The 23,365-nt window shown below is 41.3% G+C and overlaps 1 protein-coding gene across 1 annotated transcript in view; it reads right to left on the bottom strand.

The window, feature by feature from the left end:
• LOC121517955 (nuclear receptor coactivator 3-like) overlaps window positions 1–22,959 on the bottom strand; it is a 102,009-nt gene extending 79,050 nt beyond the window's left edge. The window contains exon 1 of the mRNA XM_041800078.1: window positions 22,830–22,959. The gene's annotated coding sequence lies outside the window, so the exon portion shown is untranslated. The remainder of the gene's footprint in view (window positions 1–22,829) is intronic.
• Window positions 22,960–23,365: the final 406 nt, after the last annotated feature.

The following is a 23,365-nucleotide window of genomic DNA, read 5'->3' as shown; positions in this document are numbered from 1 at the left end:
GATGGTGTTATTTTTAGCACTTTTGAGATATGGAGGGAGATGTTGCCGGGCTAACACGTACTCTCCAAGAGGCCTCTTCTGGAGGACTGTCATGGATATGTGACAGGAACAGTATTCAGTCAATTTACCTCCACAACGTGAGCATGTATTGTAGTATCACTAAAATTTCTAAGTGTTACTATAGGCAGAAAGGCTCTTTAATACAAAGGTCTAGATAAAAATGGTTTAAAAAAAAACAGAACAAATAATGATCAAGATTTTGCCAGTTGGATGAGGCTTATTTGGTGTGATTGGAGTTTGAAAATTGTTGATGTGTTGTGCTTCATCTGAAGATTCAAATATTCAAAATGGTCAGCCTTTGTCGGTTGTCACTCCATTTTCTTGTGATGGTAATTAGGTCGTATATACTCCTTCCAACTGCAGTTAAAACAAAATGGTTGATAAATACTTAAGGCACAACATTAACATAGGCTCAAACATCTTAAATGCATTAGTTAATCAATTTAGCCATTTGTATGATAGTTGTGGGATGTAAAAGAGTTCTTTAATTGCAGAGGGAGTTCATTGAGGCATTTTATTACAAAATATGATGACTAGTTCTGGTCTCAGTCTCTGAGAAAAAAAACAGGCCAACAGTTTGATAGGCAGAGACAAATATACTTGCCCGTTATATGACTCCTTAAGGTAATCAACTGCCAGTGCTACAACAGTGGAAGTACAGTGGTGGGGTGGTTCCTCGCCTTGTATCTCTAAAACATATTCAATTCATCCTTCAGTCAGAGTGGACATTTGTGCAAATGCTGAAAAAATCTCCTCAAAGCAATCTGAGATATTGCATTCTCAAGCAAGGGATGAATACTGGGCCCAAAGTCCTTGACCTTTCACCTACAACCTTCAAAATCTAAATAGTTCATCTAGTGGACATTTCAGCAAACTTTGAAGAAAATCCCTCAAAGTACCATTAAGATATTACATTTACAAGCAAGAAATAAACATGGGGCTCAGTGACCTTGATCCTGGACCTACGACTTCCAAAATCCAATCAGTTCATCCTTGAGTCAGAGTGGACATTTGCGCAAGGTTTAAAGAAAAATACTTCAACATATTTCTAAGATATTGTATTCAATATGAATGGTCTGGATGGAAAGACACTTGAAAACATACTGCCTCCTGCCCTCACAAAAACAACTTAATGCTGTTCTTTGTTCTTCTTTAAACAAAGAAATGTCGTCAAGTTCTAAAAAAAAACCTGCCGCTTTAGCAGCATCCCTGCTAATGTCTTCTGCCATAATTGCACCAGCCTCTTGTTGCTGCTTGCTTACGTCACGACTCCACCGCGCTCTAAAGTATTGCCCCTCGTTGCTGATTGGTCCTGTCACTTTGTAACTGGGCTCAAATGATTCATACGAGAGCTTTGCAAGATGGATTTGCCAGTGAGAAACACGGAAACTGGTGTATTCATCTGCTTTGCAAGGTTACATGTGGCTATAATGCCACAAATGTCCCATTAAAAACTGTAGCAATCAAATTCTGAAAACTCATTTGGCACACAAAAAAAGTCTCTTGTTACCCATCTATGGGTCCTGACCCAGACTTTGGGAATGAGTGGCCTTTATTCCTAGAAATGAGGGGTGCTGGTTTTGCTTAGTTTGCAGAGTAGGCACCCATTGTGCTGAGGCTGTCCTTGTCCCACTGCTCTTAGGTTCAACTCTGAATACGGTTTGGTGCATATTATTACGGTCTCTCTTTCCCATCGAAAAAAAAAAGGCAGAAGCACCACAAATAATAATTAAAAAGCACAAATGGGATAAACAAAAAAATGCATTAGCATTATGGGCATCAAAAGCTGGAACCCCCAGAGAATTTAGCAATGAAATTAATTCTAACAGGTCAACTTGACTGGAGCTGCAGGATTGCAGTGGAGAGGCTGGTGGAGATTTTGAACTAATTACATATTTACCAAAGTGTGCATAGTAAATAAAGACAAAAGTGTAGAGATAAATTCACGCCATTTAAATGGCTTTATGGGGGAAACTAAATATGCTTTTTGACAAACAAAAGATGTTCAGGGAAACAAGGACGGATCATTAAACTCAATTTTTTTCGACACCATTTTAAGGTCACATATTTTACCATTTTAAGACAACTTTACATCGGTCTCAGAGGTCCCCAAAACATGCATGTGAAGTCTGTTGCTAAAACAAAACACTCCAATATTGGATTTTTGTGTGTCTAAAAACCCCTGTGTCAGCCCTGCTCAGAACGAGACGTTTCTGTGTTGAGGCTTTAAATGTTACTGAGCTGTCTGACTCCGCCCCTGACCATGCCCCTCTCAGGAAATGGATGTGGCTCTCCTGAGAAGGGCAAAACTTTCTTTCAGGAGGAGAGGGCCAACTGAGCCTGGGGCGGGGCTAACTCCCCACATGACATCATGAGGGAAAAATCTGAGAACAGCTTGTTTCAGCACACGTTTTCTGAAAGGTGTGTGTGGGGGATTCTTCAGGAACTTGAGAGAATTTTGGACAGGTCAGGGGCACATATTTTTGTCAAAAAAGCCTGAAAAAGTAATTTTTGCACAGTGTGTCCCCTTTAAGTTAGAAGTTAAATTTAATTTTATTTCAAGGAACCAACAACAGTGTTATAGTTCAGAAAATGTTGATATTTTTTAATGGATAGAGATTTATACCATACAAATATTTCAGACTTTGGCTTTTTTTGCTATCACATTATCAAACAACAAATCCTCTGTTATCTTATAATAAATTGGGTCCTAAACTCCTGAAGCTTTAAAATAAAAAAAAATCTGTTTTAAAAGACAGGTCTGTAGGAGAGGAATGAATTCAATTCAAAATTGCAAGAAAAGTTAGCATGCTGACTAAACTGCACAAAAACATTAGTAATGTTTCTGAATGGCAATTAAAAACAAAACAAAAAAAAAAGGTGTACATCAACTAATGGTATTGTTACAGGTATCCATGTCTTTGATTCTTAGCAGAACTGTATTGAAGTTTAAATTCTGGGGTTGTGAAAACATCATTTAGGCTTTGCCATGTAAAAAATGCCATTTTTCTCTCCTTTCATCCTTCCTTGTACACCATAGATGCCAGTTCAAATGGCTGCACCTCCACCTGTGTTTTTCCAGGCTGTGGACTTAGTCACGTAGAGGAAAACCGACTACGTTTAGAGCAGCACACTAAACTTGAATCAGCCAACAGTCTGTCAGTCAGTGGTTGATTAGCCTGGCTTGATAAGCTTAGTAAACATCACCAGCAGCCTCCTAAACCTGCAGGCAAGCCGAAGCCGTTCACCTGGTGGTTACCTGAGTGGGCAGCTGAATCCAGCAGGAGATGATATTTCATCCTGGGCATCAGGTCTAAGTGATGTGGAACTGAGACACGAACACAAGCACGTATACACAGACAGAATCAAGAGAGGGAGAAACTTTACAGAAGCAAAGTCTTCTTTTGTGTAAAGTCTGAGATGCTGGACAACACCTAAAAATACACAAACAGCAGCTATAAAAAGCCCCCAGAGGAGAAACACGAGAAGAAGAGAAATCTTTGTCTCACATTGCATCAAATCAATATTTAAATTCTGGCCCTTTTTCCTCCAAAGAGAGCATGCGGATGTCACTGCTTGTTTACTACGACTCGGATCTCACAGGACTAACAGGCTTGTGGTGAGGGAGAGGAGGGAGGGAGAGGGGGCACTGAAAGAAAACGAGAGAGGAAAAGCTGATTCAACCAAAGACGCTCTCTCCTCTCTGCCCAAGCTGAAGCTGATGCAGGGAGGACTACTTTTCTGTTTCCTGCTTGGTAGAAACAGACAGGTGAAGGCACTAACACTGTTTAGTCCTAGTCCACAGCTGAATGTGAAATTCAGCAGTTTGACTAAAGCCTGAGTCCACGTCTGCTCTGTCATGTGCACGTTCTCAAAATCTCCTGACTCATTTGTTTCATGGAGAACACTCTTTCAAACAGTTTTGGTGGAGTTGAACACAATGATATCATCAACAGAGCCAAACTGGGATTAACTAATTCAGAATCTAAGTTCAAAATTTCAGTCCTATTTTGGTGAAAATCAAGGCAGACGAAGTGGCCAAGTTTGGTAAAAAAAAACAAACAAACAAGGGAATGCATATTAAAATGTGAATAATGGAAAAATAAGCACATATAGAGCCTAACATTACAAATGAGTTAAATACAAAATGTTCATTCTACAAGAAAAAGTGTGATTGACTTTGGATTCAAAAATAATAATAATTTAAAAAACAGAATAAATTTAAGGAGAAATAAGCCTCACAGTGAAAATAAAAACTGATAAAAGGGTAGAAAAGGATCAGTACATTTTACAAATATGTGCCTACATCCATCTACATTGTAGAATACTGCTATCCTACAGTATAATAAGTTAATTGTCAATTAAATAACCTTAGTATGGTTGCTAAATGAGCTGGCCATATGTCTAAATACTGACATTTTACACCCCTTAACAGGTGTAGGTCCCAATATGGTTCCTCCATTTTCACACTCAGACATCAGTACTAGCTAGAAATCCTGCTTAAACAAAACCTATCATGGCATTTAGCACTACTATTCACCTCTATGATGAGTGAGTTTCAGCGTACAATGGTTAGTTAAGACATTTGAGCCACTTGTTTGGGACCAAAAAAGACGTGAAACCACATTTTTAAAATTCTGACTGAAACAGGAAGTTTGAGAGCCAGGGCCTCTGCTGATTGGTCGGATGGTGTGATGTCTCCTTTTGTGACCTTAACCGATCTCCACTGACTGTCTTGAGAAAAATCATACTGGTTCTACTGGATCACAGAGAGTTGGGGGGAAGCCATGAAGGAAGCGTACAGAAATGACCTCATATGGTCCCTAACCCTTTCAAGGGTTAACTGAAGGTTACTGACTTCCTGTTAAGATAAGACCTTTTCTTATTTTGAAAGACAATAAGGAACTTCCAGCAGATTGAAGATAACATGAACTTGACCTTGGAAAAAGGAACTGACTGAAAGGTGGGGGGGGGGGTCATATTTGATGGCACAAGGTGATAGCTTTTGACTTGTCCACTAAGCCGTTTGAGTTTTTTTTTTTTTTTAAGTGAAAAAAGACATTAAGAAGCAACGGTGGACTTATTTTAAATCATTGTGGCTGCAGGGAGACACTGCAGTGACATGACCAAAATGTGCTGAACTTCTGCAATAAAGCACACCATTAGTGCAATTAAAATTAATAGATGCACTAATTGTATGGGCATTATTCACACTGCATTTACAGCACTTATGCTGGCAGTCCTAAAGTAACATAAGAGTGGACAATTTAAATCTTCTCATTTTCATCTTGTATGACTCACAATGATGTTTTTGCACAAAGCTACCAGCAACCTGTTGTACCACAAGCTGGTGTTAGAGCACAAATGTAACACAAATCTCACCTCTGTCCCTGTAAAGAGAATTCCGAGATTTGTGTTTTAACACACTAGATATGTTGGAATAAGGTCGGTGTAAACATATGTGTGACTGTTTTTTTTTCATTTAGACTATTAGAAAGTTGTTCACCTCTTTCCTGGCTTGGTTGAATTTGGACAAGGCAAAAATCGGAGCCCATGACATCACCAGTCCTGTTGGGGAATTGCCCCCCCCCCCATCTACAATAATATAAAATCACTGAGCAGTTCTTCTCAGCACAGTCTGTTATGAGCAGATGTCACTGCCTTCATTGAAGGTTACCAGCCAGCTACAAGCTGTGTTTTTATTCATTGTGAGGTAAATTTCCCAAATCCATCAGCCAAGGTGGCCTATGGGTCATTGAAAGTATCATAATGGAGAGATTTGTGCCAGAAAAAAGGAAATTGAATCCCCAACTTCTGTCTCTCTGATTTTGCACAGAGCTAGGCACCTGTGCTCTGATCAGAAGCATTTTTTTAATTTGAGAGGATCTCTCCTGAGTGGGTGTGGCTTCAGCCTATTTAACGGGCACGCCCACATCATCCTAGAGCAGAAAATACGGCCTCATTTTTCATGCTTTTTAAGCTTAATTTTACAAAGTTAGATAAGTTTTTCATAAATGAAATTTGGCGTGGTGGTTCATAACATAGTGGCCTGTCATGCAACAAACCTAAACTAAACATTTTTTTATGACTTTACAGGGACTTTAAGGCAAAGTGTCAATTAAAAGTTGTGGGCTCAGACCACACCTGGACAAGACCCTGCCCAGGCCAGTTGCACTCCCCTGCCATATCTTGTTGAGCCTATGCATTCACTAAAATAAAATTTTGATCCATAATCTCTTAATCCCAAGAACAGGATCTCAAAATAAGATACAGAGCTCCTAATAACAGTAACAGAACCTCATATATTTGAGATCCTGCCTCTGTAACCCAGGGTCTGGGTTAATATTTAACAAAAACAGGAGCTTTTTATCTGTTGTGTTATCAAACATCAAACTCACTCACACAAATCTCTCTCTTGTAAATGAGATTTTTAATCTCATTAAGGCTTTCCTGGTTAAATAAATCTAAATGTAAAAAAAGAACATTAGAAAGAAAGAGAGTTGAGGAAAAGTTTCCACTTAAATTGAAGGGCAATTTAAATGTACATGACTTCTTCTAGCTGAATTAAGCGCTTTTTCGGTTCTTGATATATTTTTTTTTTTTTAGTCTTTGTTCTGCTGAGTTGAAGAGTGCCGGGTTCGATTGTTTTTTTAGGCTTAAATCTGTCTTATTTTGAAATTTCTCTCTTCTAAATATTATGATTTGCTTTTTCTTGGACCTCAAAGAGCTGTTGACAAGTTTGTGGCACTAACTGGGATCCACATAAATCATGAATTAAAGACTTGTACAATTGGTTGTTATGCACGGTGCTGTTGTACGTACAGTATGTTGTAACTGATCCTGACAGGAGCTACGGACAAACAAGCTTCTATGACATCACCACATCAACAGCATGACCTCGGAGGGGAGGAGGAGGGGCAGCCAATCAGAAAGAGCCTGCTAGGCCGGCTCGCTGCTCCACACCAAGGTGATGGGGTGGGGGTAACAGACCTTGGAGTGTTTTTCTGCCATCCTGAGATGAGTGATGCTGCTGCTGGTGACACTGGAGAAGAGCTGGTAGAAGGAGATGGTGGTGCGCACGTGTGCGGGGAGGGGGCGGGGCGGAGTAGTGTGATATAGGAGGTGTGGCGGCCGAGGGGAAGGCTGAATTAAGTTGAAGAGGTGGTCACGTAACAGCCGGGTTCAGGCAAAGTTGAAGCCAGTTGCTCGCTGGGCTACAGCTGGTAACATTTACCTCGACTCCTACCTCATAAATGTTTGTGCGAGTGTGTGTTCGTGCATGTGAGTGTGTACAGGCACGTAAAGGAGTTCTAAAACACATAAACTGGGCTGGGATTTTTTACAATGGAAAATAAGTAAAAAAACAGAACTCCCCTTCTTAAACATACATACCCCTCTGAGGACCCCTTTAATAAGCATCCATTACCTTACAGCAAGTTAAAGCTCACCCCCTCCTCTCCTTACGATCCACCTCAGCACAGAGCTCACCAGAAAGTGATGGATTTTGTTTTTATAACTCTCTTTTAAACAAAGATACACACATCCGCCATGAACAATCCTGTCACCGGCCACAAGAAAATGATGAGAGTTGTCACTTCTCTCTTAGAAAAAGATCGTTTTGTGTGGGTTTGTGAACTCTGCATGCACCCTACAAAAAAGGAAAAAGTATGAAAAAGAGGAAAAAGAGGAGAAAACCAAAATCCATTTCAGGCACTAGGACATGTTGTCTTTACATGAATATAAGACATCCAAGACTATAGGGAGTGGTTTTCTTTTGCTATCCCACCTTTGGATGTTTTCAAAAAGCATAAGCCAGGTTATCTATGTCCTTGACACAGCAGGACTTCCTTTACTCCCAGATAAAAGTGAACAAATCATGGGAGAAAGTCAGTCAAATCTTTAGACATCAATCAAAACACCAGCCTTGATTGGCGTCAAGATTCTCCTGGTGCCCAAAGTCTTTCTCTGAGGGCCACATACCAATATACTACAGTATATGAGGCTGAAGGGGCCACTTTAACATGTACCTTATTTTTAGTGTGTTAAAGTTAGTAAAACCAATCCAATAAGGGTTAATATTAGTGCGGGATGATTTGGTTATAATGCGAGATTGCAACTAGGTTCATCTCATACAAAGGCAAATATTGACACTTTTTTGTTTAAACCTTGAAAATTTGCTTAAAGCTCATAAAAATTGTCTTCGTCTGTATTGTTGAGTCTGTAGTCTCTCATTCCTCTTGACATTTCCCCTGAGATTCTCTATGGGGTTCAGGTCAGACCTGGCCAATCAAACATTGTAATATCGCAGTCAACAAACCAGTTTCTGGTAGTTTTGGCTTCACCGTGGACAGGTGCCAAGTCCTGCTGGAAAAGGAAATCAGTATCTCTATAAAGATTCTCAGCAGATGGAAGCATGAAGGTCTCTACAATCTCCTGGTAGATGATGGACAGTGTTGACTCTGGACTTGATAAAGCACAGTGGACCAACAGCAGCAGATGACATGGCACCCCAAACCATTACTGACTGTGGAACTTTCATCTCAAAACAGGACTTTGGACCACCGAGCAACGGTCCAGCTCTGTTCTCCTTAGCCCGGTGAGACCCTGATGGCGTCTGTGGTTCAGGGTTTCCTCAGCACTAAGAACACATCATGTCTGTGTGTTGTGGCTCTTGATCCACTGACTTCAGCTACAGTCCGATCCTTGTGAAGCTCCCCTTAGTTTTTGAATCTGCTTTGTTTGACAGTCCTCTGGAGGCTAAGCTCATCCCTGTTGCTTGTGCACCTTTTTGTACCAAACTTTTCCCTTCCAGTCAACTTCTCATGTATATGCTTTGAAATAGCAGTCTGAGAAAAGCCTGCCCTTTCAGCAATGACCTGTAGTCTACCATTCTCATGAAGGGTGTCAATGATTGTCCTCTGGACAGTAAAGTAAGCAGTCATTCCCATGAATGTGGTTGGGTGAACTGAACCAGGATGAGAGAACAAAACCGTCGCAAATTGGACTTTTCCACAGTATTCTAATATTCTGAGAAGCAGCAGTCATCAAGATTTAAAAAGAAAAAAGTCTTGAAATATTTCACTCTGTTTGGAAATTTAAGTTTCCATAATAATGAAAAAATGATGTGAATTTCTTAACTCATTGCTGCATATCTGGGGTGGCCAATTAAACTGGAGGAAGCCCATGTCGTCTCCAGCTACCGCTGGATCCACAACAATGTGCAGATGGCAAGAGAGATGCCAACTGATAGGTCTTCTACACACCAGAAAAATATGTTGTAGTAGTACAAACACACAGTGCTATAGAAAAATATACAGCAGAATTTTAGGTATATATTGCAGTATCTGAAAAAAAGTATAGCACAAGTAGAACAATTTACAGCACAAGTTGAATAATGTATGGCGCTAGTGTAAAGATATATTGCCATACTACAAGACGTAGAAGATTGCATGAGTGCTGGTGTAAATGTGAACAGGCCTTTAAGGTACCATGTGGGCTGCACTGAGTCAGTGCCGGCAAGCATGCAGAGGAGCCCCTGAGGATGCTGCAGCCCTCTGAGGAGAGGAGACGAGAGGAGAGAAAGGAGAGGAGGTGGAAGAAGCCCCAGGTAGCCTCACAGCGATGCACCATTACAGAAAGGCAAACACAAAGCCGAGCTCTGCCTCTCGCTGCTTCTCCAGCCACCGTATCCCTCGCTCTCACACTGACCAGCTAAATATTTTATCAGCTGGCAAAAAGAACCTACAGGCCCCAAGGCCACAGCTTCTTTTTTGTTAGTTTTTTTATTAAAGAAAGTGTGAGTTTGTGTGTCTGTGTGTATCAGACGGGGGGCTGAAAACAACGTCACTGAAGTGCATTTGATTGGTCACTTTGAAGTAGTTTTTCTGTTTTTCCCCCCTCTCTCTCTCTCTCTCTCTTCCTCTCTCCGTGTGCATCCTCTGAGCGGCATGCTGCTCAGTTCAGAGCTGGATGAACGACCTTGAGCAGGCGCGCAGGGCTGTGTTGCCATGGCAACGAAAGCCTCGCGCAACCAGTAACAGCTGGATGCAACAGCACTCCCTGAATTTTAGCGGGAGTCGCCACGTTAATAAAACGACTCTCCACGTCTCCTCCCCCTCTCTCCCTCTCCATCTCCCCCCTCCTCCTCCTCCTCTATCTCTCACACATTTACTCACACACATTGGACCTGTGCTAACACAAAAGACAGCCACGGTCGCACAAAGACAATATGTTTGCTAATAACACATAAAACTTATTTATATATTTATCAAGGCCCGGGCACCGGCTAATTTTGTGCTGCCAGAGAAACACAGCAGGGAAGACAAAGACTGGAGGAGGAGGAGGAGGAGGAAGAAGAAGACGGAAATCAAAAGTAACACAACAGAACGGGGAGAAACGCAGCGAGATGGGCACTTGACATTCCTCTCACAGAAGAAATAGCTCTCAGAAAAATAAAGCTGCAGAGGACATGAGCTGCACTGAGGCATTCTGGGGGAAAAGAAAGGAAACAGAAACAGAAGAAACGCAGCCGGCAGTGCTTCTGACGGGCAGCTCATCTCTCTCCGCTCTGTTTCTCATCAGCTCTCACATCCAACTCTCTTTGATATTAAGCTTTTCCATTATCACAGATTCTACTAACTATTTTACAGCTTCTTAACTTCACTCAAAAACATTTCAATAAACCAAGACTAAACATTCCTAATAAAATGACAGATAAAAGAGCCAACGTGCGGAAACGCTCAAAAACACTAACCATGCAAAGCAGATGGATGCATCTGTCCGTGTTTCTCACTGGCGAATCCATTTTGCAAAGCTCCTGTCTGAACCGTTTGGGCCCGGATAGAAAGTGACAGGACCAATCAGTGACAAGGGGCAGTTGTGATGTAAGCAAGCAGCAACAAGAGGCTGGTGCAATTGTGGCGGAAGACATTAGCGTGGATGCTGCTAAAGCGCCAGTTTTATCAGAACTTGACAACATTTCTTCATTTAAAGAAGAACAAAGAACAGCAGTGAGTTGTTTTCTTTTCAAAATGATAAAAGTCGTGTACTGACATGTCTATAGTCACCATGGTTCGTGTTATTCCTCGGTAGCTGCGCACGCGCACATTGGTCGCGGTTATGTCACGTGTTTTGTCGCTCTGATTGGCCCGTAAAGATGTGACAGACAGAAGGTCCATCCAATCACACTTCAAGTTTTTTCAAAGCACCTAGCCTTTCCCAAACATTTAATATTGAAGGTTTTCAATTCGGCGTGTCAGGTTACAAAAACAACTCTTTGATCGATTTCAGACAAACACAAGGATGTGACCTGTGTTTGTGAGTCTGTATGGGTCAACGCGTGCTCACTGACCTGGTTTCACAACTTGCTCCTGATCAGCGTTAAACGCAAGTCTGACAACAGCTGGATGAAACATTAAAGATAAGACAGTAAAAACAATGAAGACATATGTTTGTATTTGAAATCACAAGTCAATCCAAATCTGATCTGAATCTTTTGATTTGGTCATTCATTCATTCTGACTAAAAATATGTACACCACTGTTCCTGAATGACATTCTCAAAATGAGTCATAAAGCAATCATTATCTGACTCCTGGAGATGCCTAATTACTCATGTAGTCATGTAAACAGCATAATCCCATGTGGTTTCATCGATAAAGGCCGTTACTGGGTTATGAAAGTTGGATAAGCACGTCCAACCTGAAGCGACAGACTGCTTCAAATATCCACTGCATGTATATTTTTCCCGTTCATCTTGGAAACGTCCCATACAAAGTGTTCAGTAAGCAGGACTTTTCAAGAAATTCTCAGAATGGGATTGGACAAATGTTCTGTATGCACATTCATGTCAGGCCAATTAGAGCAGCAAGACGAACTGAGATACTAACATGCGCAGCTCCAGTGCTAACCTGAGCTATACAGGTAAGCAGTGCTATAGTGTAGTGTAACTTATTGGTGGTGATCGATCAATCCTTACTGATACCATTATCAATACTTTTCTATTGTTTGGAACGACAAAATGATGAACAATATTTTAGAGCTAGGCAATATGGTTAAAAAAGCTGAATCTCAGTTACCTGACGCCAGATGGATGTGTTTCACACATCCATCTGGGAAACCACTCATAGACAGAGATTGGGAAAGGGCAGAGCCTTTGAAAAAAACTCGGAGGGTGATTGGATGAATGTTCTGTCTGTCTATCTTTATGGGCCAATCAGAGCAACAAAACACGTGACGTAGCCACTACTGAGCTGCACCTCTACCGAAGGAGTAAATTCCATTCAGAACTGCATAATGGGAACCATGGCGACTACAGACATGTTAGTACACGACTTCGTCATTTTTTTTTTTTAAAGATTTATTTTTGGGCATTTTTGTGCCTTTACTAGATAGAGGAGGACAGTGGATAGAGTCGGAAACAGGATCAAGAGTGGGGGTGAGACATGTGGTAAAGGGCTTCAGGCTGGATTCGAACCCGGGCTGCCTGCGTACATGGGGAGCGCCTTTAACCACTAGGCCACCTGCTCCCCGACTTTGTCATTTTTAAAAAGAAAACAACTCAATGTTGTTCTTTGTTCTTTTATCGAAGAAATGTCGTCAAGCTCTGATAAAAACTGGCGCTTTAGCAGCATCCACGCAAAGCTCTTCCGCCATAATTGCACCAGCATCTTGTTGCTGCTTGCCTATGTTACGACTCCGCTGCACCCTCATCTCTGATTGGTCCTGTCACTTTCTAACCAGGCCCAAACGGTTCAGACAGGAGCTTTGCAAAATGGATTCTCCAGTGAAAAACACGGAAACAGGTGAATCCATTTGCTCTGCAAGGTTAGAATCTCAGAAGTTTTCACACCAAACTTGATTTAAATTGGGTGATTTTATTAAAACACACTTTAAAGTTTAAAGAATGAGCATGAATAAAGAAAAAGATCTCAACTTACACAGGTCTGTTGGTCCAGACTAAAACTCCACTAATTTATTAGTATATATGGACAAATAATACAGTCAATGTTGCTGATATTCATGGCCAAAATATCAGATGTAAATATCGGCAGAAATGTTGATCTCTGCCAATACCGATATCAAGCCGATAATATCGTGCATCCCTAATTTTTATGTTTCAAATGGAAAAGAATCTACTCAAAAAGGTTTCCTTCATTTTATCAACATGAAACAAAATTGAACTGATTGTTCCTTTAAAGGTCAAAGTGGGAGCTGTAAACTTGTTTTTAAAAGAGCACGATGGAAGGTTATTTAGATGAACACTCTTGCTCTGAAAGTTTTTATCTGCTTAAGAAACACACTGAAAATATGCTAAGGTCTCTCAATGGTCTATGCAAGACCATCAGAGGAATATTGATTATTTCTGCATTTGTATTTGATTGTTGTCATCTGTGCCACAGAACAAGGGTCAGATAAAAATGTTGGCAAGCAGACCAAAACTACTTTTAATTTCTAATTCTACTAAAAGGATTCAGAGTAAACATGGTCATAAAAACTGAGCAGGATGTTTTATTTTGTTTTGAGAACAGTGTGGTTTCACATGAGCAATGTGAGAAAAAATCATTTCGTGTACAGGCTTGCCAGAGTTAACATGAAATTAAAGCTTCTTAAAGTAGCTTTTACTTTTGGTATAACTGGAGTAGTTTAACAGAAAAACTTGATTTTAAATTTTTAAACTCTTTATTTTCCACAAAGACAACTTATTGATTTAATTGATTTATTGCCTAGCCCTACAATATTTAACACAGAAGTGGTCTAAACTGAGTAATGCTTGAGTTAAAAAGTTATGATTCAGTCTGATACATCTATCTAATATCCCTCAAATACAAACACATTGATCATATTCATTATCATGACATACAGTTGTCTAATTTACTGAGGTTACTTGAACACATCATATATAAACATCTTTCAGCTCGTTAAGTCTGCTAATTAACTTTGGTTCTGCTGATACCACTCCAGATTTCTACACTGGATTAATATGGAACAACAGGTCTTGCTACAAAGTTTGAGAGCACTTTCAAAATATATCTGAACATCTGAAAAAGAAAATTGAGCTGGGGCAGCTGAACCAAGTGTTATGAGTGCATGTTACTCCCAGTGCAGGAGAATATGGCTACATGCAACTGGAAGGTAGAGATTTTTTTCTTCAAGCAAACGGTTGAAGGTACAAAGGTTTAGGTTGGAATTGATGCACATTGCTAATGTGTTGTTAGCTTGTGTTTCCCAACAAGAACTGACGTCTTGCAGCGCTTATATCATTAAATGACGTTGTGACACAGAGTTTGTGAGACTTGACAGCAGTATCAATGAGATAAAGGTTACTGATTTTTGGGTATTTTAAAAATATGTAACCGGGTCTTTACTGACCCTGGTTTTGATACCCATCCCTAGAAGTAATACAGAATGAGAAAAATACTTATGAAAGTATCAATGAGAGGTAGTGCTGCTGCTAGCAGTGGCGCTAATGAATCAGGACTGACACATCCCCTGCTGAGTCAGTGTGCCAAAAGACGGTGGTGTAACTGTTATGTCATGTACTTGAAATCCAACTACTGACAGAACAATGTAAACATTTTCCAGATAACGTATTACTCAACTGCATGTAAACAGATCAAATTAGATCAATGCCAAATTATCACCACTTATCAGGTTAATGTGATCATGTAAATCTAATTGGTTTATTTGTCTAACAGAGATCTTAAATCTAGAAAAATACAAAAAACTAGTTAAAAATGATAAGAAAAACACCCTTCTGTTGTGGATTGCAAAAACTGCAGTTTATTGCTGCTCTTGAGTAATTTTACAGTTACTGAGCAAAGGGGAAGGAGAAATTATGCAACAAAACATCACTGACCTGTCCTTGTTTTAACCAATCAGTGCAGTGATTTCCAAAGCGGAGCCTGAGACGACATCCAGGTAAATATAGGACAAACCATCAGCAGAACTATTAACACAAAGACGATAAAACATGATGAGTCACAACTCACCCTCGACATCACCTGCATGGCCCTGGGTACAAAAGAGAGCCACACTCCATCCTTGTACCTAGGGATGGGTATCATTTTGGGGGTTTTTGAGACGGTACCGGTGCCTAAACTTTGCCTGAATTGATACCTCTAAGAGAAAAGTCAGTGGGTGAATGCATCTATCTCAGTATTGTAACTGAATAAGAGAAATATCTTAAAAAGATGCAAATGAATAAAGGAAATAAGATTAACTTCTTTATGTAAGATGCTCAAACCAAATTCATATACTGGCGTTGCATCAGAGATAAACAATAAAGTAAATAAGTCAGTCAGTGTGATTGTCTCATTGGTAGGAGTAAACGAGCAGAGCACAGACATCGCTTTTGATAGCAACGTGTATAAAAGATGTTAATGCTCCACTAAAATGAGTCGAGTGCATAAAAATCATGTAAGATATTTCATGTGTGCTACTGCAATATATCGCCTTACTCATAGTATCGCAATATATTGATATCAGCACCCCTGTGTCGCAATATGTATCATATCAGCAGATTCTTGCCAATACACACCCCTAGTAGCCTGTGCATGCGGTGCTGTCCGGCAACGAAGACGAATTGATTTCCAGTTTATAAAGTTAATATAAGTAAATATAAAGTTAAACCAAACAGTATCAGATGGGTGCATAAACTTGTGTACTCACCAATACCAATTCCTGCAGTAAGCAGTATCGGACATACTTTTGATACTGGTATCGGAATCAGAACACCCTGGTTGTATTATATTCTATTGTATCCTGTCATCTCCTTTTGTATCCTGTTGTGTCATAACGTATCATATCGTGTCAACGTTTCTTGTATAGTTCTCATCCTATCATATTGTATTTTATGGTATAATGTGTTACCTTGCTATTCCCATCTCTCATGCTGTATGCTCTGACTTTTTCTTATTTTAAACTATTTTCATTTCCTTAAAACATTTAAGACATTTCCATCAGAGCATGGCTGATCAAATGAAAACATTTTACCAGAACGCTAATGCCTTGATTTTCTCAAGTGGGCTTACTTCTGGCGTTTGTGTTATTACAAGTAGGAACTGTGGATTGACTCTCGGCTTTAATAATACTAATTGGTGTAGCTGTCATTATTGAGCATGTTTGAAAAATTACATTCTGAAATAGTTAAGGTCAGCGAAGCATTCATGATATTTGAAATTCATTAAGTTTGGTTAATTGTCCTGCTTTATGATGGAAACAAATGGCAGACAGACAGAGCTGAAGACAACTTTATGGTTGGTATTTCTTTGCAGTGTTTCTCATGTCGCTACATCTTGAGGAAACCGTGGCGTGTGATAGTGCATCTGTTGTCAACACTGAGAAATCATGTGTGGCACAAACATTCCTTCCTGTATCATATTGAGTCACAAATTCACGTCAGCTTCCTGCACAACCACTCCAACGCAGAAAGCAAACTGAAGTCGCATCACTGTCACATCCTACGCTGACAAAAGATCAACAGCACTTAAAAAGAATAAGTAAAGGAGGTTACATTTGTTTAAGAGAAGTATAAATTATAATAATGAGAGTACTCAAGGAGGAGAAAAGTAGAAGGAGAGACAATTAAAAGAATCAATGAGTAGTTAAGATCATCTTTTAACACTTGAAGCTAATTTACATGTCTGATGTTAGATAAATAAAATTCAGAGCTCTTAAAAGACACTCGCTGAAGGACTTTCATTGATAGTGAAGTGGAGAGTGGCCTTATGAGCCTTCAAAGCAGCCAAGATGGTTTTTTAAACGGGATGTGGGTGGTATTTCTGGTTTCTAACTGTTAACTGTATGATAAAACAGAGCTTATTTTGGTGCCAAAAACAGAGCAAACACAGAAAAACCCCTCACCATCTCTTTTTCTCATGAACTGAGGCAAAACAGTGAGTGCTGATTACTTTACAGGAAGGTGGGGCGTCTGGACTTTTATGGATGCAGCAATAAATGTTGCCTGACATTGAACTGGCATGCAAAATCATGAAAATTACCCATCGTATTTGTATTTTCTGTTTCAAATTAGTGTTTAGGCTGATGAAACTGAACCTCAACCCTACTTTTATATCCACTTGAGTTCATTTTTGATTGTATGATTCCAAATGTGTTGAATGGTACCAAAATCAAACATACAATTAGCTTTCATTGCTACAGCTCTACTTACATAGTAATGGTCTTATAGCACTTAGCAAGTGTAACTGGGAAAAAGGACTGACTCGTGTATTTATCTCCTTTAACATTATCTTTAACTGTTTCCTACTGTTAGCATGTCTTGCTAGTCCGTTATAATTGATGGCTCCGGTAGATATAACTTAACTAAATTTATAATTGGAAAAAAGGAGAAGAAAGGAAAACAAGAGTAATCAAACCTTCAATGGGTTTGTTGTTCTCAGCTCTGTGTTCAAACTGACAGGATGGTACTTCTTCAGCTTGTGTATTTGTCACTCAAATGCTTCAATGTGTCTTGTGCATGGTATTTTTACAGGAGTCCATCCTTCTCCAACCTTAAGCTCTGCTGTTAGAGGAAAAGAGACAACCGGCCCACTCAAGACAATAAATTCAGAGACACAATAACTGAGTTTTCTAACAGTACAATTGGAGAGAAAAGACTAGAATACTTGACTAAAAGATATAAGAACCTAATCAACTTTGGAAAGCATATTTGACTTTGGATCAGTCCTACAAGTGGCTAAACACAGTCTGAGTACTGTGGGAGGGCTGGAGGAGGATGGGAAGTGGTACACCAAAGGCCAGAAGAGGGACGGCCACTGAGAAGTCTTGGTCTGTTTAAGAAGTTTTGCATTATTGGACATCTCTTTGAAAGTCAGTCCTTTAAAGTTTGGACTCAAGCACACCCAGCTAACTCTACTGAAATACTCTAAGTTTTAAAAGCTTTTATGTCTTGAGGAGTACAGAAGAAGGCCTTCAAGAAAGCCAGGAAGCCATCAGGTCCCTGTACAACCAAAATTAGAGTTGTGCATGCATTCTTCGCACAAAGTTGGACACCTATCCCGTGCATGTTGGCCTCCACCAAGGCCGCCACTTTCTTGGACAGAATCTTGAGATGCAGCCGTGGGGAGAAAGGTTTCCAGTTCGGGGACCTCAGAATTTCATCTCTGCTTTTTGCAGATGATATGGTTCTGTTGGCTTTCTCAGCTGGGTACCTCCAGCAGACACTAGGGCGATTTGCAGCAGTGTGCCAAGCGGTCGAGATGGGGGTCAGCAACATCAAGTTCAGATTAGCTCAAGAACAGTGCATAGACAGCTTCATGGAATGGGTTTCCATGGACGAGCAGCTGCATCCAAGCCATACATCACCAAGTGCAATGCAAAGCGTCAGATGCAGTGGTGTAAAGCACGCTGCCACTGAACTCTAGAGCAGTGGAGACGCGTTCTCTGGAGTGACGAATCGTGCTTCGCCATCTGGCAAACTGATGGACGAGTCTGGGTTTGGCAGTTGCCAGGAGAACGGTTCTTGTCTGACTGCATTGTGCCAAGTGTTAAGTTTGGTGGAGAGGGGATTTTGGTGTGGGGTTGTTTTTCAGGAGCTGGGCTTGGCCCCTTAGTTCCAGTGAAATGAACTCTGAATGCTTCAGCATACCAAGAGATTTTGGACAATTCCATGCTCCCAACTTTGTGGGAACACTTTGGGGATGGCCCCTTCCTGTTCCAACATGACTGTGCACCAGTGCACAAAGCAAGATCCATAAAGACATGGATGAGAGAGTTTGGTGTGGATGAACTTGACTGGCCTGCACAGAGTCCTGACCTCAACCCAATAGAACACCTTTGGGATGAATTAGAGCGGAGACTGAGAGCCAGGCCTTCTGGTCCAACATCAGTGAGTGACCTCACAAATGGGCTTCTGAAAGAATGGTCAAAAATTCCCATAAACACACTCCTAAACCTTGTAGAAAGCCTTCCCAGAAGAGCTGAAGCTGTTATAGCTGCGAAGGGTGGACCGACATCATATTAAACCCTATGGATTAAGAATGGGATGTTACTAGGTGTATAAAGGTATGTGTATTCGTACCATATCTGTTTAGTGCGGGCCTCTTGGTATGGTACAGACGTGTACCGAACAGATACATGTTGAACGAAGCTCATACACAGATGGAAAACCAGAGAACAACTCACTGTCACACTGTCCTGGCAACCACACAACCACAGGAAGCAACAGCAACAGCCTGAATATTCCCAGATAAAAGTGTCCTGTTTAGGAATACTTTGTTTCCCAGTAAAATACAACAGTGGACAAAGACAACAACAATAGCGCTGAAATTATTCAGCTGGTGTGTCGCTGACAGCACCTATGGTCATGACCTCAGGGTAATGACCAAAAGAATAAGAACACTATACAAGGTGCCGATACAAGTACAGATACAATATTTCTCTGGAGGGTGGCAAGGTTCAACGTTAGAGATAGGGTGAGGAGACATCCGGAGAGAACCAAGACCAGAGCCACTGCTCCTTCTCATCGAAAGGAGCCAGTTGAGGTGGTTCAGGCATCTGATCAGGATGCCACCTGGGCACCTCCCTTTGGAGGTCTTCCAGGCAAGTCTTATTCCAGGCAAGTCTGGTTGGAAGGAGATCTCAGGGAAGACCCAGAATGTGCTGCAGTCTAATTAATTTATTCTTCAACTGGACTTGTCCTGATACGATTTATAATTAGCAAATTTTATTTTGTTTTGGAATCACTGCTTTAGTTTGGGCACAATTCAGTAAGTTTTATTTGATGAACCTCATACCTTCTGTTTTGGGACAGGTGTTCTATTAGTATTGATTCTTAGTTGTTGAGACAAATCTAGAGAGACCACATCAAATCAGGTGCAGAAGAAGAAGTTGTTTCCACCACTGAACAGCGAAGGACAAAAATGACTGACACAAAAAGAAGGCCCTTCCTCCACAGAACAAAATCAATGAAAGCTGGCGAAGATTAATTCCTGGTTAACACATTCTGACACATGGGAGAGGGGCCCCAATAACAACAGCACAACAGTTCAGCTAACTACACTGCAAAGAGGGAGGAGGCAGGGGACAGCGAGAGACATACCAGAGAGGGAGTGAAAAAATGTGGTTCGTTTGAATCTGAAAACTTCCTGATTCCACAAATGAGGTTAAAAACCTCACAAATTACGGTTAAGAGTCGAAGAGAGAGGAGATAAGATCAACGTGAAACCAAGACATAAAATACCAGGTAGAATTCCAGCACCTGAGCCCTTCCTCATAGCGAACACACCCCTCTTTCCCTCATCTTTAACTCACAACTTCCCATGCTGATGTGTGAGGTCCTGCCTCCCTCTCTCTAAGCCTTGTGAGCCCTGCCCCCAGCGCCTGACCCAGTCACCAGCATCCCCGCTAACCTCTGTCCCCTTTTTTCCCATTCAGCAAACATCATGCATCACTGTCACCCTCCTCCTCCTCCTTCTCGTCGTCCACACCCGCCATCGGCGCAAGCGAAGACCCCTCATGGGTTCCTACGGAGTCCCAGCAGCTCGCCCACATCCCTCCCAGTCCATGCCTGCACACTCCTTTTCAGTTTCTTGTGAGCAGGTTGCAGGCGCGTGTCTGTCTGCACGTGTGCGGAGACTCAGGGGCCACAGAGCCGACTGTAAATCTGTCAGGAGAAGGGGTGAATGCCATAGAACAAGATGAGGGCTTCACGCTGCCACACCCCTCCGCAAGAGCAAAGGAAACAGTTCAGCCGTAATAACATACAAGTCCTTTAAATCATCAGCGGCACATAAATTACCAATAATTTTCATAACCCACGCATCATTTGAACCTTCGTGGTGAAAAATCTTGCTTCAAGTCCTTTATTAAGAGGCAAACTATAGATTCCTGAAAGCAGAAAGAACAGCAAGGCTGTCTGCTTTTAAACAACTTGTGAACTTTTCATCACTCTTGACAGGTTTTTGTGGCATTCATGCCTACAAAAAAAAATGAACAGAATTGGCAAGACAAAGATCCAACAGTGCCTTTTTATCCGTGTGTTATTGCCTCCTTATGTCATTCAGGTACAATGTGGCAAACTCTGACTTTTTGTGTCAGATTTTCAAAGGAAATCAGGTTCATGGCTATTATTAAAAGACAGCACTTTCGTTTCAAGGCTCCTGGACAATAAAGAAAGCTCTTGTTTATGTAATTTATGATAAAAGACTTAAATAGTTAGAAGCTGCAGCAACCAAAATTAGAGAATTTTATGTTTTGCCTTATCTATATCTTTGTAAAATGAATATCTTTTGGTTTTGCACTTTAAAAAAGACATTTATAGGTGTTGATTTGAACTCTGGGGAAACTTGGATGGGCTTTTTTAGTTTGCATTCAAAGAAACAATTGATTTTATTGCAATAATAAGTTGCATCCTACTTTAGCCATTAAAAAAACATGTAAGAGCTCTCAATCTAGTTACAGACCAAGGTACCTATGTTCTAAGACAATACAATCCACATAATAGGATAATAGATGGCATCAAAAGAGCATAAACATTTACATCTATTTCAAGAGACAGCTGCATAGGATAGGAGGGGATCTATTAAAAAATGCAAGCAAAGTTCCCTATGGATGCCCGGGACATTCACGTTAATTGCTTTGGTTTCAAAACAGGTATCAACCCACCATCCCTCACCTGTCCCACACCACACCAAAACCCTCTGCATCACCTCCATTCAAACTTCTGTTTACAAACACTGAAGGGTGGACTGCTATTATCCAGAGCAGGCAGGTTTGTAGTGAGATCATGTTTAAGGACATGCTGCTTTTCATGTGCATGCACAAACACTTACAAAACAGAGTTTCATGGACCAAACCGTGGATCTTCAGGGTAACAGGACAGTGCACATACATGCAGAGGGCCACGTTGCTGCCCCCTGCAGATATACAGTGAGACACATTATCGGAGATGGAGCAGATGACAGGAGGGGTTATGGAGGAGCTCATTCACGCTTTCATTCTGCAGATTTAAAGGGAATGCCTGATCCATGTAGAGCGCAGAGTCCAACATTGGAGACATGCAGCAGAGTCAGAGGACTTTTTTTTTTTTTAATCGCTCAGCAGCCTGGACCCGGGCAGGCGTGCAGGCGAGCAGGCTGGCAGGGTGACTGTCAGACAGACTGCATCGTCTGGCTCTTCCTGCACAAAACCACTAAAAAATACACAAGGAGCCTCTTTAAAACACCGTGCATGCGATAAATAGATGAATATGTTTGCATGCACATGATCCGCAAACATTTCCAGTCCAAATTCCCTCATGTTGCGACATCGCCAGGCTCAGCTGTTTCACCGTGGCGACGATCAGGGACAGGTCAACAACAAGCAACCGAGAGAAAAACCTCCACACTGATCATATCTGCACGTTTAAGCGTTAGAGTACGTGTGAAAAGTACGCATGCTTTACAAATAAAACTTCCCGAAGCACTATTTGAAATACTTCTGTGGTCCACCAGCTCGTGCAAACTGTCCAGCTTGCGTGATCAAGTTAAGTTTCAAGAAACATTCATTCATTTTGCAGCACTTGCTGGAAAAACCTTGCTAGGAGCTGATACCTGGCATGCACTTCGGACAGGTGAGTGTATCTTCGCTGTCATGTACTAAAATGACCATGCACTGTGCCCTCCGCACCGCGCCGATGCCAATATTGTGTGTATACAGTCGCTGGGAACCCAAGTCAGTAGGCTACATTTCCGTCCTCTATCGTAATGCAAGCCAAATGCAAAGTCGCGTGAAATTAGCTGAATGTTAGGATAAAAAGCAGCACGCGCTTACCTTGTGAACGTATCTCTGTGCGGGATCGATAATTTCTTCTTTAGACCATTAACTCTCCGCCATCTTCAGCACTGTTTGTTTAAATGGGAAACACTCCCGAAGCCCAAGAAGCCAGTTCTGTAAGTTGAGGGCTCGCGGTGGCTTATGGGTAAAGGAGTTCGAAGGAGTTGAGCGCGGCGCTTCAGAGCTGAGTCGTTCCACCCGGATGCGGACTACAGAGGCGGACTCCGCCACCGCAGGGGGAGGGGGTGGAGGAGGTTGGGGGGGAACAGCCACTGTCTGTCTAGCAGCCTACAGACGGATGTCAGCGACGATACCAGACTTGAGGGAGATGCAACGGTGAGAATTTTCACTTTAACTCCCCACGACACGAAGAGCAAACTGATGTGTTTGTGTGGTGGGTTGGCCCAGAGTTAAAGAAGCACTAATCCCAGACTTTATTTAAAAGAAGGCGTCTGGCTGGAGTGACACAGATATTAGAGAGCCTAAAGTTAAGATCAAATCAGGACGCGTAGGTCTTATCCTCATCCTGGTAA

Source organism: Cheilinus undulatus, linkage group 11, assembly GCF_018320785.1.
Source record: "Cheilinus undulatus linkage group 11, ASM1832078v1, whole genome shotgun sequence".
NCBI classification, from domain to species: Eukaryota; Metazoa; Chordata; class Actinopteri; order Labriformes; family Labridae; genus Cheilinus; species Cheilinus undulatus.
This window is presented reverse-complemented; position numbering and strand designations above follow the sequence as displayed.